Source organism: Thermobia domestica, chromosome 15, assembly GCF_964235325.1.
Source record: "Thermobia domestica chromosome 15, izTheDome1.hap1.1, whole genome shotgun sequence".
Taxonomy (NCBI): domain Eukaryota; kingdom Metazoa; phylum Arthropoda; class Insecta; order Zygentoma; family Lepismatidae; genus Thermobia; species Thermobia domestica.
In genome coordinates this window covers 117,429,602-117,446,574 of record NC_137468.1, presented here as the reverse complement: position 1 = coordinate 117,446,574, position 16,973 = coordinate 117,429,602, and the positions used below count along the sequence as shown (strand labels likewise).

At 32.8% G+C, this 16,973-nt stretch overlaps 1 long non-coding RNA gene across 1 annotated transcript in view; it reads right to left on the bottom strand.

Annotated features, from left to right (window-relative positions):
- LOC145671894 (uncharacterized) overlaps nt 1-16,973 on the bottom strand; it is a 64,040-nt gene that overhangs the window by 34,241 nt on the left and 12,826 nt on the right. Inside the window, exon 3 of the long non-coding RNA XR_014128560.1 lies at nt 6,485-6,659. This is a non-coding gene — a long non-coding RNA (uncharacterized LOC145671894). The remainder of the gene's footprint in view (nt 1-6,484; nt 6,660-16,973) is intronic.

The following is a 16,973-nucleotide window of genomic DNA, read 5'->3' as shown; positions in this document are numbered from 1 at the left end:
GTCTCGTCTCGATACCATCCCTGCCCGTTTAACTTGAGAACTATAACTTTTAACTTATAGCAACAGCGCGTTTTTTTTTTTTTTTTTAGCTCAGTTTCATTTTGTGCTATTTAGAATACTTCCTATTAGTTACTGGTTGGAAGTTTAACTTCTTGCAGCACCAAGGTAGTATAAAACTTGGGCCTAATTACAGACTTACGTGGAATTCGAAACAAATGCATATCCACCTATAATCGAATCCAAAGTGTCCCCACTTCTTTCACAAGGATATCACTTAGCTGCAAGGGAACCCCACATACCTTTAAATCACATTATACTTTAACTATTTTAAGCCACATATTCTTGAATCATTTTAATTTACTTACTAGGGATGATTCCATATCAGGACCAAGTACCTGGGGAAAACCTATATATCGTCTGAAAGCTCTTGCTATGAGAAGTACGAAACCGTTTTCAAATCACGGGCAAACCCGCAACTTGACCCTATAAGAGGCTGGTTTGTTGGTGTTTTTGACCTTATGTATGGTATATTTGACAGAATAAAAATGGATGTTACGCGTAAGCGCCTGAAGGCATCATGTTCCTTTTTGGCTCATTGCTAGAATGTGACTCGAGCAAGGGTTTGATAGTATCACTTTTTACCCAGACATACTCATTTGGTCAGTGTTGCCAATGAACTATAAATAGAATGTGGTAGATGGTTTCTGTACCACTGGATGTATATAACACTGACAACCTACAATAGTTGGGAGACGGTAACACTCAACGCCTTTTTGCTATAGTGTCGTGTGATGTTTCTGACAAGCTTGGTGTATAAACGTCTCATCGTACGGAACCTGCTTTACAACTTCTTATTTTACAATTGGTTGGCAACACTGACAAACTGGGGTACTTGGGAGATGAATATAACCACAGTATATTTTCTCTAATGACGAATGATATTTATCCTACGTTTCATGGATATACATCCAGTGGTACAGAAACCATCTTCCGCATTGTGTTTATAGTTCGTTAGCAACACTGACCAAATGGGTATGTCTGGGTACAAAGTGATATTATCAAACACTTGCTCGAGTCACGTTCTAGCAATGAGCCAAAAAGGAACCTATGATGTCAGGCGCTTATGCGTAACATTCATTTTTATTCTGTCGAATATGCGATACATAGGGCCACAAACACCAACATACCGGTCCCTTATAGGGTCAAATTGCGGGTTTATCCATAATTTGAAAACGGTTTCGTACTTCTTATAGCAAGAGCTTTCAGACGATATATAGGTTTTCCCCAGGTACTTGGTCCCGATATGGAATCATCCCTAGTTAGTAATAATAAAACCTATTCATATATGTGTACAATTTAAGTATATTATGTGTAAAACAAATACAGCTGAAATAGAAAATAGTAGAATATAATCTACATATCAATGATCCATTTCATGTTTGTGCTTTAACCTGCATCTGATTTTTTGCGAGAAATGCAGAAAGTTCCTATATTTATTTATTTAATAGCAGAAACGTCCGTTCATAGGATGAGCAGTTTATTTGAAAATATTTGGAATGTTTGTTTGGATCTTCTTCCTCCACTCAGGATGCATATTTGAATTGAAGTGAACTGACGAAAACTTTCTATATGCAAAAAATTCATTTCAAAACGTTGAGTTGTTTCTCGTAGTGAGATAGGAAATATTGATGGCAAATTTATACCGTCTATTCAGAAAAAAATATAGAAATTGTCCTGCTTCCTTGAAATGTGCAATTTTCAAATACCTTGAAGCATGTGTTCTATACTTTCTAGCATAATTTTTGAATACACTATCCCTGTGGATGCACTAAAACTAACATGACACAAGCCAGGTTCGAGCTAAATGTGAACTATGTTCGAAACCTCAATTCACACGCTTCAATTCAAGAAATTTTCCCGTCATTATGAGATAGTATTTGATTGGAATGTGAAGAAAACCGTTGTAGAAATTTCCCCTTCCATCTATAAAAACGGAATTTTTTGGCAAATGCTTGAACAAGGGATTGTACATATTTTAAATTAGGAATATATACGGCGAGTTTTATGTTCCTGGCTTTAAGATTTCCTGAGTTACTCTATTTTTGACATAAACTTTTAACCATATTTCCCTTCTTAATACATGCATTCAATGAAAATAAGACAAATAAATCAATAAAAACGGCAGGCGGAGGACAACGTTACTTATGTTCAAGGTTATTATTATGTTACTTCCATTAACCTTAGAAGATCTAAACGGGGTACAAATTATATCCCACTTTTATTTTTCTGTGATAGCTCTGTAAGTAAGGACTGTTAGTTTTAAAACATTATTAACATTATTATTATTATTATTATTATTATTATTATTATTATTATTATTATTATTATTATTATTATTATTATTATTATTATTATTATTATTTGATTGGTGTCCAAAATGTACAACACTCGGTACTCCGTGGATCGGCATTGCAATGCGCGTTTTTTACTGGGCAGTTCTCATCGAATAAGAAATAGAATCTGAACTTCTTGCATATGATTCTTCATGTGATGAGAAACTTACCATAAAAAGACTACCGAAGTGAAGAATATGATGAGTAAATTCTCACGACTAACACATATCACAAGAAAAAGTCATTAGGGTCCAATTTAATCCCGCTTGGCACTCCTCGGATACTAAATAGCTTGGCTCTCTAAGGATTAATATGTGTATCCTAGAAGAGAAGTGGGGTTCAAAATATATCCCGGAAACACATTTTGGAAACCGCTCAAGTTAGACAGATTTAACTCGGATATAAAATCTTTATTAAATCTAAGCTAACACGAATTCTACCGCTTTCGAAAATGTTGATGATGATTAGGATGAAAATGGGCTGAGGAAAGCAATTTCTATATTATTTTCATTTCCAATTTTCTGTTCATAAAATAACCAACATGAGAAAATGGTTATACCATATAAAATGAATTTTTGTCTTGGGTCTAGCTGAGTTTTTATAATTTTACTTTGATTTATAAGAGCACCCCAAAGATATTCACTATAAACCTAATCTTTCCGTTGCAAATATGGGCATTTCAACCAGTATATTGCATAAATGAAACCAACCTTGTCTGTATTGTCATAACGAAAAAAAGGCTAAGATGTGTAAAAAAAAGTATCACTGTTCTCAATCTTGCTTTTTTCTTCATATACTAAGGGGGGAAGAGTGACGCATATACCATGTCAATAATAGAGTATCTCAGAGCCTCTCAAGTTGGGTACGTAAAACCCCATACAATTAAGTCTCATTAAAACTAAGTAGACATATATCTTATCATTTTCGAAAATTACACCTTTAAGGAGAGGTAAAGGGAATTTCTGAAATTGTTTTAGTCACATACACATCACCATAGGAATTTTTTGAATCATTTGAAATTAATTTTTGAACATAATTAGCACCGTTCTCGAGCCGGAGCTTTATCACGTTACTTTCGTTAAAATGCATAAAGAAAAAGAGTGCAAAATTTATGCCAAAAGTAAAGTATCACACGAGACCTTTAAGTTGAGGGCATAAAACTTAGTGTATAGATTCCTAATTTAAAGTAAGTAGACACGTATTCCAGTGTTTTAAAATTCCATTTTTAAGGAGGGGAAGAGGCAATTTTAACAATGATTTTCTTCACGTTATCATCAATACCATCTTATCATAATTGAAAAAACTTCTGGACCGTTTAAAATAATTTTAGTACATAGTTAGCTCTTAGCTCGAACCTGGCTTTAGTTATGTTAGTTTCATTAAAATGCGAATTTAGAGGGAATGGTGGATTCAAAATTTACCTCACAAGCACCTAATGTTAGAACGATGAAGCTTGGTGTGTAAAACTCCTTAAAGCTAAGTGGACACATGCTATAATGTTTCTGGCAATTCCACTTCTAAGGAGAAATAAGAGTAATTTCTATACTTTTTCTCGATCTATAAAACTAGCACTGGCATAGCCTGTCTCACAACGAGAAAACAGCTGAATTATTTGAAATTACTTTTGAACATAGCACTTGATGCAAACTTAGTTTTTTTATAAATTTACTTTGATTCTAAGAAAAGAAAAGAGGTTTAAATAAACGTTCCAGATACTTCGTTAACAAATGTACTCTTGCTGAGTGAGGAACAATCATTTCCTCTCTTAAATAAATAAATAGAGACATTATGTATTTCGTTCAAGCAGTCAGACCTAGGTTAAAATATAAATATGAAAAGCGTCCTTCATAAGTAGACTATACCTAGTAGTATATCCTATTTCCTCGTAGTTGAATTTACTTTATCTGTCTTAAATGGTTTACGTATATTGAATCCTACGTTACTGTTAGTTGTTACTGCGACAATTCAGAAATGGTTCAACTATACACGGTTTAGAATTTTTGTTAAAATATGTTGCGTTTCCTTGCGGCTAAATGTTAGTCTCGTAAAAGAAGTGGGAGAACCTTGAATTCGATTGTCAGTAGAACTGCATTTGTTGCAGATTCCACGTTTAGTTGTAGGTCCAGATCTTATAAAGCTTAGACGTTGCTTAGATGTTGTAAGAAGACCTTAAGCTTCCAACAACTGACTTACAAGTACGCTAGATGATAATGTAAGAGACTGAGGTAGGAAAAAATTAGTTGCTATTACTAATCCACAAGTGGTATCTAGTTATTGAATAGCCTACAGAAAAATCAGTTCATGCATGCTCTATAATTAGTAGAGTAGAAAGTAGAAAGTAGAAACGCTTTCAAAGTCTTGACTGGAAAACCAATCGGAAAACAATCATGAGGAAGACCTAGGCGCAGATGGGAGGACAATATTAAGATGGATCCCGCAGAGATAGGAATACAAAGTAGAAACTGGATCCAATTGGCTAAGGACAGAAGTCAGTGAAAAGCTTTTGTGAACGCAGCATTGATCCTCGGGGTTCCATAGGCCATAGTTAGTTAGTTAGTTAGTTATGTATTAACGTCACAGAAGTCTAATGGTAATTCATGCATAAAATTCATACAGAGAAAGAAAGCATCTAGTAAATACTGGTATGCGTAAATTCTTCTTGCTGTTATTATTATTATTATTATTATTATTATTATTATTATTATTATTATTATTATTATTATTATTATTATTCCTTCATCATAATTTACAATATTTAAAATCAAGAAAAATTCTTTAAATAACGTCAAAACTAAATCTTAAAATCTGCTCGAATAAAAACATACCTAGGAGCACTTTTTTTTTTTTTTTTTTTTTTTTTTTTTTTTTTTAAGAATGACATCCATGTCGCTTAGCCTAAAAGCATACTCATAGTACTTCAAGCTGAAAAATTCACTTCATCTTTTAAGAATGACATTTCAACAGTGATATATGCTTATCTTCCATATATTGTTGGTATTATGCAAATTTAGAAGTAAGAAGTAAGAGTGAATTTTGTTGCATTTGGCAAAATTTCATATTTTAAGTTACCTTAACATTGAGAAGGAACGTAGCGGGAAATAGTTGTAATCTTTTCAAGTAGCATCCAAATTAATATAAAAATATTCAGAGATTTAGTCCAATTTTGTGTTCAATTTTCAAAAATGGGTGATAAAAAAACAAAAAGTAGTGATTTGGTGAAATTATTGACGATCGTACAATACAGCAGAATTCAAGTTAAAACATTAAGAATTCAGCATCAATTTTATGCTACAATTTGGATTGTCTTCTACATTGTTTGACGGATAAACGAGGTTTCTCTTTAAGTAAAACTAGTATAGTAGAAATTCTGAGAGCAAAATTAGCAACAAATTTCTGAGTGATTTTATCAGTACAGAACTACATCAATTGCCCAATGAGACGTGCGCACAACAAATTTATTTTCAGCTTTGTGCCAAAACCAATGCAGCACAGGCAGAATATAATATTAAATCCTTATGGTTTTTATTTGATTTAGTTGATAAAATTATGGGAGTTTCTTCCCTAAAATCATATGGTTAGTTATTTTCTTCCATTAAACAATGAAAATAGCAACATTATGAGAATTTATTCATAATGTTTTTCCAACATTACAAAATCTTATTATGTAGAAACTTAAAATAAATTAGAATTTGCGGTAAAAGAGTCAGATTTATACATCTTTTAAGTTCGAGTCTGTGTTCCTATGGCGAGCACTGCAGTGCCTCGTAAAGAAATGGCGTCTGTGTAAGAAGTCCATATACTACAATACTAGTTGGGAAATGATACCTCTCTCTCTGCCTCGTCGTAAGCAGGCTTTCACATCGGATCGATGAGGGTAATAACTACCTTCAGCGTGAGTATTTTTCCGCTACTTTTCACACGTACAGAAAAGTGAAGAGCCATAATGTATGAATATGGAGATGATAAAATCATTCATGTCGTCATGAAACAACAGAAGGAAAGCCTAAAACTTGGTGTTCGTTGCGACTTGATATGCCGCAACATACTGGTTTCCTCATTTTCAGCTAGTTTATCACAAAACTTGTGTTTACCTTGATATGGTGCATAACTTCGTAGCACCTCAACTATATTTTTGTATCCCATGGTGATTTTCCACCAAGATTTCGTTCCGCCGCATTGGGAATTACTTGTTCCAGCTTTCTTCTATGAGATCTTTCCTTAAGCATGAATTCAAGACATTTGTTCTACATCCTGGCAACCACGTTCCTGTGAAGGACAGAATTTATGTAACACTTATACCCGATTTAGATACAGTGACAACACAAAGGAAGGCATTTCAAGTGCAATTCTAGAAACATTACATAAGATATGGTACAAAATTCAATTTTATAGTTATCACAAACATATAGCTAGTAGTGCAAAATCTAGTGAAAAATAGACAGAACATTTCCTTGAATCACTATATACTTTTCATCGAAACGTATTTAAATGGTTGAGGCAACTGTGTAGACGATGATGCATAGACTTTGATGGATAACATTTTTAAATGACATTGGATCTAACAAAGGACACTGGATCTATGAATTTTCTGAATATGCACATAATGCATTAGGAGTCCTTCAAACAAACTACTTTCCTATATAAAGATTTCAGCAGTTCTTTTTTTCAAAGTTTTGAGCGAGGAAACAAGTGTAGGGAGCAAAATAGGATAAAAAATACAGTAAGGCTGCTTCTAACTTCGAAATCTTTTAATTCAGGATGAAGTAGTCTAGTTTTGTCGCTGTGGTTTTGCTCTTGATCGATGAAACGCACTTTACTGTATACGTTTGTTCAAATAGAAACGAAACTTTGAAAAGAAACTAAACATGAATTGCAAGGTGGAAGCGAAAATATGTCATCTACGTCATTGTGTTTACTTTAATCTAACTAAAGTGTCTGTATTATCATTTGGATAAATTCTTGGAAATAAAATTTAAGTGTCTATACGCGTTCGTTTCATTTTGGGACCAAACCATTGTGTTATTTCCTACACGTGCAATTTGCTGAACGTTCAGTATGTAGGCCTATCCTAGTATTACAAGAAATGACGTGTCTTTGTCCGCAGGTGATAGGTGTCTAAGGTCTTTGTATATTCTTCTTGAGGAACTTTTATTGAAGACAGGTTTCGCTACAGCAGGTAAAATTATGGCCTGCCCTTGTTGTTCTTTTAGATTCAACATTAGTCCGAAAAGACAGAAAAAATAAAATTCGAGTGAATTTTGTATCACACACTAAGTTGAGAATTTGAAACATATGTATATATTAATAGATTTATAGAAGTAACTGATATGCAATTTAATAAGGCAAAGGTTATACAAATTCTAGTAGTTTATGTTCATGTGTTTAATATATAATATTCTTGATAGCCTTCATTTATTTAAGAAGCAATATACAATATACTAACATGTAAGTAATGGAAATTTTAAATAATATTATTTAAAAAATATACAGTTATGCTACTGTATACTCGAAACAAAAGAATGCTACTTTGCTTTCGAAGGGAACTATTGTATACTTGACAATAGTTTGGGTAACACTGAACTGAAGCATTCATATGTATTGGCTAACTCTCAATATTACTGGTTACGTGGCGAATGTGTTTGTAGGCAATTTGCAGATCGTCCTAAAAAATTCTTACTTTTTGTCGATTCTTGTCTAGTATTTACAGTGGAAGACCTATATGTTAAGTTTTAGTTTATTTAGTAATATTTCTTGAGAACTGGGAACATTGTATAATCGGAAATGAAATTTTTGAGTTTTACTTCACACACTTACGCTGGCTAGGCTAAAGGAGACGGTGATGATGAGAAATGAATAGAATGGCTTAATGACAAAAGTGGGGGAAACGGAAGAACCTCGACGAAACCCACGCACAAAGTTTTTGTCCACCACAAAGTTCACTTAGCGCGAGCTGGAATCGAACCAGGGACATTGTATAATCGGAATACAAATATCACTGAAGATGTTGGTTGCTGAAGAAAGGCACGGATAGCGCAACTTTGCAACTTTTTTTTAAAAGTAGTGTTGTAAGAAATGCAATGTTCTTTAGTGAACTTAAAATTTTCGTACTGTGTATATTGTTTCTTTATATTTTGTAAAGTGTAAGTGATAATCGGAGAGTAGTGAATTATAATAAAACTACAAAAGGAAGCATTCGAAATGCTCAATTTTAATACAGTCCAAAATCAGTTAATTGTAATTTACTATAATCATGTACACTATGTACGTTACTGTCAGAAGTAGATGTATCATCGTTAAGAAAAAACATACACTAATAGATACATTTTGCTATTTAGCAGTGTATTCTTTTACAGACGGAGTACGTAAATAAATAAATAGTCTATTCCAGCAGAATAAAAACTATCAATTACTAACAACGAACGACATAATTTTTAACACCAAAAAAATTAGTTCTGTTTACTTTCTCGAGAACTGTGCATAAAAAATTACCTTCAGGCACGCCATTTTGTTAAGCGCGAAGATATTTGTCTCAGGACAAAACTATATTTAAGCGATCATCAATTATTATAAAATTAAGAGTTAATTATAATTTTGGGAACCACGCTGTGTACTGTCATCTTGCTAGTGTCGTAATAAAAAGTTGATGAGGGATATACTTCACCACTAACAGGTGACGTTTATCTTCCAGCAACAAATTTTAGATTTACAAAAAAAAAAAATAGTGTCTCTCCATGTTCTCGTATAAAATTCACACTTACAAATATCATTTTGTTCACATCAATGAGTTCTATCGACTGGTATATGTCTCATGTTTGTATATTTTCCCCTCGTTATTCACTAATAATATTGCAAAATTACAAATGTATTCGTAACTCACCAGAATACATTTTCTTTTTACAGTAGTGCCGTAACACACTTTTAATCACGGATTCTTACATCAATAAACCAAAATATTTTCGCTTAGGCAATCCTAAATTAATGAAGTACCTAAGTGAACCATCCAGTGGACCTATATTTTAATTTGTTCTTAAAAGCATTCAAAAGAAAGTTATTTAAATAATTCCATACTCTACTATAAAATACATTTTGAAAAGTAATTCAAATATTGTTGTGTGGTTCTTTGAAGATCTTGTTTATTCTAAAGCAATTTTTTTTTTTTTTTGTAAACGTATGTATAATGTACTGAAATTAAGGTGCTGCTCAACGAAAAGTAGTGACAAGTTATTTAATACAAAATCGTGATAGCTAACAAAAAAAAAAAAAAAATACAAAATACAAAATGTGTGCCTACTAATAAAAGGTATGTATAATTCCCTGCGTAAAACTTAAACCAAATTATTTTCACGAAAAATTCAACCATTCTCCTACTTCAAGCTCTGCAAATATTAATTAAAAACATGTATCTGAAAAATAGCCTGATCTGCATATCTTATTGGTACGTCTCTTTTATTTTTAAAGGTCCTCTAGCGGTTCTAGGTCAAAACCCTTGACATTTCTTGAGTGTGGAGGTTTTGGCTGTGGGAGTTTTGACCTGTTCCCCATCCAGCACTAAACTCTCCTATTTTTTCAAAGTAGCCATAGGCATATATGCAAATCATATTCTGCTTTTCTGCACGTATTTCTCTTACTTTTTTTTTTTTTAAAAAATAATAAATTTCGAATTGCATATCTGCGATTTGTCTATTCACTTTTTCAAAACTACATGTATATTGCATCTTTGGCGTGAATTTCCTCTAATAATTTATATTTTCATTTACAGTAACTGTTTTTGAGCAAACTCTGTTAAAATAGACAACGCGATCTTACATTACAATTTAAAGTTTTCTGGATCAAGCTTGTATGAGGTAAAATTCCTTAATCAAGGAATTTAGACTCACATCTGGATTATTCTTAAAGTTTCGCAATATAATGTTTTTGTGGTTGCTCTTTGAATTTACGAGATTGAGATCCTCTAATGGTCCTTATACCATCAATAATTGTAATAAGTAAATTTCCTTGTGACTAAATGGTTAGCACATACACTTACGGAATGGGAGATTCGGGTTCGATTATCGGTTGAAATTTAAGTTGTTCCGTTCCCATGTTGAGCTACGATTCTCGGTGGAAGTTTATGTTGTTCCGTTCCCACGTTAAGTTATAAGCCCATGTCTCATACAGCTTCGATGCTGTCATGGGACATTAAACCCCAAGTTAGCTAATTAATAACCTGCTATGAGCAAAAACTTTTTTATGATAAATCGCATTGTCCATAAGTCTCTCGATATTTTTAATTTTGCATTTTCCAACAGAATCTTTAATTTGCTATTCCGCAATCGGAAATAATTTAATCCAAAGAAATTTGCTAATGACAAAAACATCATAATATTTGTACAAATACTGAATTAAAATTTAAAAACTTTCTTGCAATCTGCACTACGATCCATCATGTAGTTAAATAGTACCTCCTCTCCCAGTCAAATATCATTCAAACTTGCACAAAATCTAACAGGAGAAATTAACTAACTAACGTACCAAAATGTAAGCGATTTTACAAACAAAAATTAAACTTCAAAATTAAAATACCTGGTACGTAGGCCATTTGCATTATTTATATCAATTTATATTGAAGGATGCTAACAGATATATATATACACATAAGCTTCGAATATACCTCCTTCACACACATCTCACATGGATATTCTCTAAATATTGTACACTCTAAAAATCTTAAATATAACATATGTTGACACTTAGCATTAACAACTTTTCCCTCTTAATATCGTAACCAACAAAACTCCTGAAGCTCGTTTTATTTGACACAATTATATATTGACATTCTTTCTGAGAACCAAAGAAATTTTATGCATTCATAATTATGAATTTGTCTTAAGAAGTTCCTAAATCCAACTGTTCTGTAAAGATACCGTAAGCATCAAAACTTAGATAGATTTCACAGTGCTGTACAATGAATTATTAATAGAAAATTGGAAAGCTAATAGTAGAATATTTGTATATATGTGCAACCAATAGGTTAGTAGTTATTTATAATTAGGGGAAACCGCAGTATTCGTGAACACAGGGGTAATGTCTAACACCCAAGTTTATGCCCAAGGAAGCTTGTTAGAAAAGAGACAACTCTGCTGCACGCTATCGGAGAGACCTCGGAAAGTGTAGCATAAATTTGGTGATAGTCAGTTGAGTGGATTGCCAGGAAGAATGCGTTTTGTTGTTTTTGTCAGTTCACTTATAATGTTGATTCAACAGTTTGGGCAAGGTAAGTTGGCTCTTATCTTATCTATATTGTTACAGATAAAGCTATATATTTACCTATATCTGAGTATTAGTTCTTTGTAATTGTACTAGCCTGTATGCACTCAACAATTAGTTTCAACTTTAAGAATAAAATTGCGTCTCATGGGGAAATGAGAGACAGAATGTTTGCCATTACCCCGGAGTGTTCGAGATTGCCCCGTGGTGTGAAATAAATTATCAAAAATTTATTTATTTTTATTGTAAAGTAAATAATAAGTTAATGAAATTCGTTTGGGAAAAAGATCATGTCTTGGTAATAAGGTTTATTAGCTTGATTAATTTGAATAGTTTGCTATATTTGTTAGTTTAGGCCATTAGTAACCTACTTCATTTGTTTAGCAGCATACGAATTCTGTAAAACAAATGATGTGGTTATGCTCTCTGTACTCCGCAATACATCGCATAGATTGCAACCATTAGATCTGACTTTCTACGGATCTCTTAAAGCAGCATATATCAAAGAATGTTATGTTTATATGAGAGAGTTCCTAAAGGTTTTCATTTCAGATGTACCAACAATTTTCAAGAAAGCTTACCTAAGGGTTGCGAACATGGAAAAGACAGTTTCATGATTTAGAGCCGCTGGAATTTACCCTCTGAATCCGGACATTTTTCATAACGAGTTTGCCGCTAATTTAACAAGCACAGGTCCACCCATCGCAGCAATAGGAATTTCACCCGTCGCAGCAACAGTAAGTTCATCCATCGCAGCAACAAGTTCATCCGTCAAAGCTACATCAGCAACAGCAGATACTTCATCTGTAACAATCAGCATATCCACTCGTGTAATAAATAGTCCATCTACTGGTCCTTTAATGTATACTTCAAGTTATATCTCGGTAGCACATATTTCTCCAATTGCTTGTTCTTCAGCTATGACCACTTCACGCATAGGCCGAAAAATACAGCATTCACAAATTTTGACTGCAACACTCATGAAAAGGCTTTAGAAGAAAAGATGAAAAAAAAATGAAGAGTTTGATGAAATCAGTTCCTGCACTGAAAAACACGAAGACTGTCCCAAAAAAAATTGCTTTTCAAGCCCACTCTAATGTCACACGACAATTCTTCAGAAGAAATAGGTACTTCTACAACAGAAGTGAGTGACGAGGAAAGCGAACTCGAGAACATTTAGAGTTTAGATGGAATACAGGGGAACACGAAGAAGTTATGGTACAAATGTTCAAATTTCTTTTTACAAATTCGACTCATAAAGCTTGCAGTTCTTGGAAATTAAAAGCTAATGCATATGTGTGTGGTTTCTGTAGGGCTACTTCAAAACAATGTTTTAATTTTTTATGAAAGTATTTCATAATTTTTTCTTAGTATGATTCACAAGAGTGTTTTACAAATTTATTTAGCCTAGTAGCCTATTAGTAATTATTCAATTTTGTTCAACCAAATAACCGCATTTGAACATTGGACTAATAACTAATACTGTCCTTGGGAGCAGATTAATGCATTTATCTATGATTTCTACAATTCCAAATAATGTTTCCATTTTAATGAATATTTTACTTAATGCAGCGTTATCTCGGAATTTGTTTCATAAGAATACATTTTGTTTAGCCCATTACCTGTTATCTTTCATTTGTAATAATCTCAAAGATGATGAGGTTTAGTCATATTTCCCATTAGCTTGAGTTATGTTTGTAATTAAAACTCTTATTAAAGATTTAAGTACTAAATTACAGTACATTTTAATGTTTTTTAATGCATTTTGCTTTCTTTTGTAAAGGAAAATTTAAAGTAAACAGTATGTTCGGGATTTCCCCGATCACTGGCCCAATTCCGAACATAGGTGCGTTTCTAAACCATCTCGCTGATTTATTGAAAAATGTTACTTGTAACTTTCCTCTGCACTTTAGTAAACAGAAAACACTCCAAGTTGTCTATACACAAGAAATCTTAATTTTATCTCCAAAACCAAAAGAGTTATTTATAATCAAAGTTTAAGTGTTCGTGAATACGCCGGTCTCCCCTAATTTAAGAAACAAATATAGTTTTAATTGCGTAAGAGCAAAATTTAAACCAGCTTTTATAAAACCAGTCTCTAAGTATGAAAGAAGAAGGAAAATGCGTTTGTCGATAATAAGTGTTAAAAACATTGGGTGTGTAAATTTCTTCTTTGGCAAATTACAACAAATGTTTTGAAGTTACCAAAAAGGCAGTTTTACTTGACTCCCAATAGGCCTTCTCTATTATATATATATATATATATATATATATGTTACTGTAAAAGATCCAAGTAGTTTTACACAAAGAAAATCAATCATTTCTTAATACGATATATAAGAAATAATGTATTTGCTTTAATGCAAGTCACTAGTGAGGTCTTTCATTTCGAAACTCTACGGAGACAAAGAATATCATGAGAAGAGATCATTTCGAAGATATATAAGTTGAGTTGAGTACATTTTGTTTTCTAAATACAGAAACTCTCACGCTATCCTCAAAACTTGTTCTCTCATAAAGCAGAAATGTATTATTTGGTATTTTACAGAAAAGCAGAAATTGCTTTTATCCCAAAAAGTCAATAGATAAAATACCCAGAGTGGTAGCAAAATACTATTTGTTCTGGCTCTCTTTTGTGGCCAGAATTTGAGATATCGATTTTATATATATACAGTAGAACACTTCTCGTCTGTTCTCGGCTGGTCCACCACTCCACACTCCGACCGTACTAGAGCCGAACTTGTCCCGACTCGTCGGTGACTCCCGGGGCCCATTGTCGTTTACTGCCTGTCGTCACGGCATTGTTGTTTACTTGCTGTTACCTCTTGTCCGTTTTACTGCTCCTTCATCTCCTGTATCGTTTCTTCCGTTGTTTCTACAATGTTTCTACTGTAGAAAACAAATACAGTCATTTTTGAGTTCAGAGATTGTTTATTATACTGCAAATCCGTATTTTTCTGTATTTTCTGATAATCCGACCTTTCCTGCGTTCCGAGCATACCCCCAGGAAGAAAGACGATGGATTAGAGGGGTTCTACTGAGCTTTTTTAAAAAATACTTATGGTATTATAACTAATGTTTTACTACCATATAGTACCATATTAGTAATTCATATAAATTTATATATCTAAATTTCGTTGCGTTGGTAACTGATGGTGTTTAACCTTCGTTTTTAGCACTAAGATTCCATGAGACTTAGATCTAGATTTTAACACAGAATTTAGGAAAGATCTAATCGAACCAAGGTGTTCCTCTCCAGAGCTAAAAGCATGTAGTCACAGGGAAGCTTAAGCGTTGAAAAATCCTTAATGCAATAAAGGAAATCTGCTCTAATTTGTCCTAAATCGGCTGTACAGAAAGTAGGAAATAACGAAATCTGGATGTATTCTTAAGTCTGGCTGATTATGTAGTGTCATATTTATTCAAATGCCTAGAAAAACTACGTATTATTTTCCAGAATAAGGACAGATTGTCTATTTAAAATTTCAAGCATCATTCCGAACAATTGTGTAACATTTTTTTTTCTAATTTTAAACAATGGGAAACTGCTGCGTTGTTTTCTAGATTTGGAAACTATGAATGGTGTTCTTTTTTACTGAAAAAAGAACATGAATAATGCATATTATGAATATTGTATATTACAACACATATATATATATATATTTGTTTGATAAGTTATATAAATAGTTCTTCAAAAATGTTCACACATGATCGGAGTGTTTTTCTTCTTTATTTTGAGTATATATTTGTTCCTGGCAGAACTAAATCCACAGTCTGCATTTCTTCCAATAATAAATTTGTTCAACTTTCACAACTGAAATCGAGAACAGATCATTTTTAACTTCCACTTTTTATTACACACCATATTTCTTCAATCCTGAGTAAGAGAGAATTTTGTCCGAGAAAAATTTTAAAACAATAAGGGTTGTCCTAAATTTTGTATGTGCTCGTCATCCTTATTTTTTCAAGTATTCAAGTATTCATGAGTGTATTAAACCTCTGGGCAAACGGAGATATGCCCGGTGCACCTTCGTTCTTGCGGCATTTCCTCCAAAAATGTATTTAATAATAAAAATAGGTAGAATATATGTATTTCCATTACTCTCTGGAATAATACACAAAATAATTTGAGTACTTTGTGAATTCTATTTAGTAATAACTTTTCTAGGTGCGTGTAAAGTTGTCTAATCTAAACTTACAGGTATATTGCCGCGGCTGTCTTTGAAATCAAACATCAAACAGCATATTTTGTTTTACAAAGTACTTTTGTTTCAAAATTGCTTTATGTCATATGCGACCATATACATAATAAAAGTTATCTATAGTCTGCCCTAGTTGCTTATATCTATAGCTACATAACAAGAGCTCTCTGTCCGACCAATTTATATGGTGCTAATACTATTAACAACATATATCTGCAACAACGTTGATGTTAGTCTGGACTTAGTTTAATTTTTCAATTTCAGTTTACGCTTTATTTTCGAAATACCATTTCCTTAAAAGAAAAAAGCTTTAACAATCATAGCACAGAATTAAAGTGGAATATCGACTGTAGATTATGTGGGAAAAAATTGAGTCATTTTTGTAAATAACAAATCATGAACATAATCAAACAAAAACAATATCATTTTATCAAATTCTTTCCTTTTTCCTTGACATTTTAAGATAATAGTTATCTATGAACGAAACATGCTTGCAATAAGGGAATAGTCAAATTCCAATGTTAACATCTTTACCATATTTCTGATGTTTTAGGAAAATTCGGCTCCGTTATGTCACAGCATCATAAATAATAATCTAATTTCCTAGTCATTACAACGGTATATTATGAAATAAAAATAAGTGTATAGTTTTATGTACTCTGCATATGTTATATAGGCGAAAGGAAACAGATTATTAATGAAAATGAATGACTATGAAGTAATTAGTGTAATGAGAAGGCGAAAGGAAATGGAAGAAATCCGAGCAAACTCCTATGTCCTGGGATCGAACCAGAGACCCCTCGCACCAGAGGTGAGCAATTTACCACTAAGCCCCTGTGAGATAAGGCTATCATAAATTTTAGCTCCTACGTAAGAAGAAGAACATGCTTCAAAAGTTTCTGAAACAATAAGAAGTCCGTCGCCTCAATAGTTCTCACCAAATAAAATCTATTGATAATCTACAATGAGAAAACCTCGATGGTAATTTCAGAGACAAAGGACTGTGATAGAGCGTATAGGTGCAACTTTGTAGCAATCATCTCCTATGTTATCACATTTTCTTTTGTATAGTTACCATTGAATGCCTAGTATTTGCATGGGAAGAATAGGTTCATGGAAAATATATAAAATG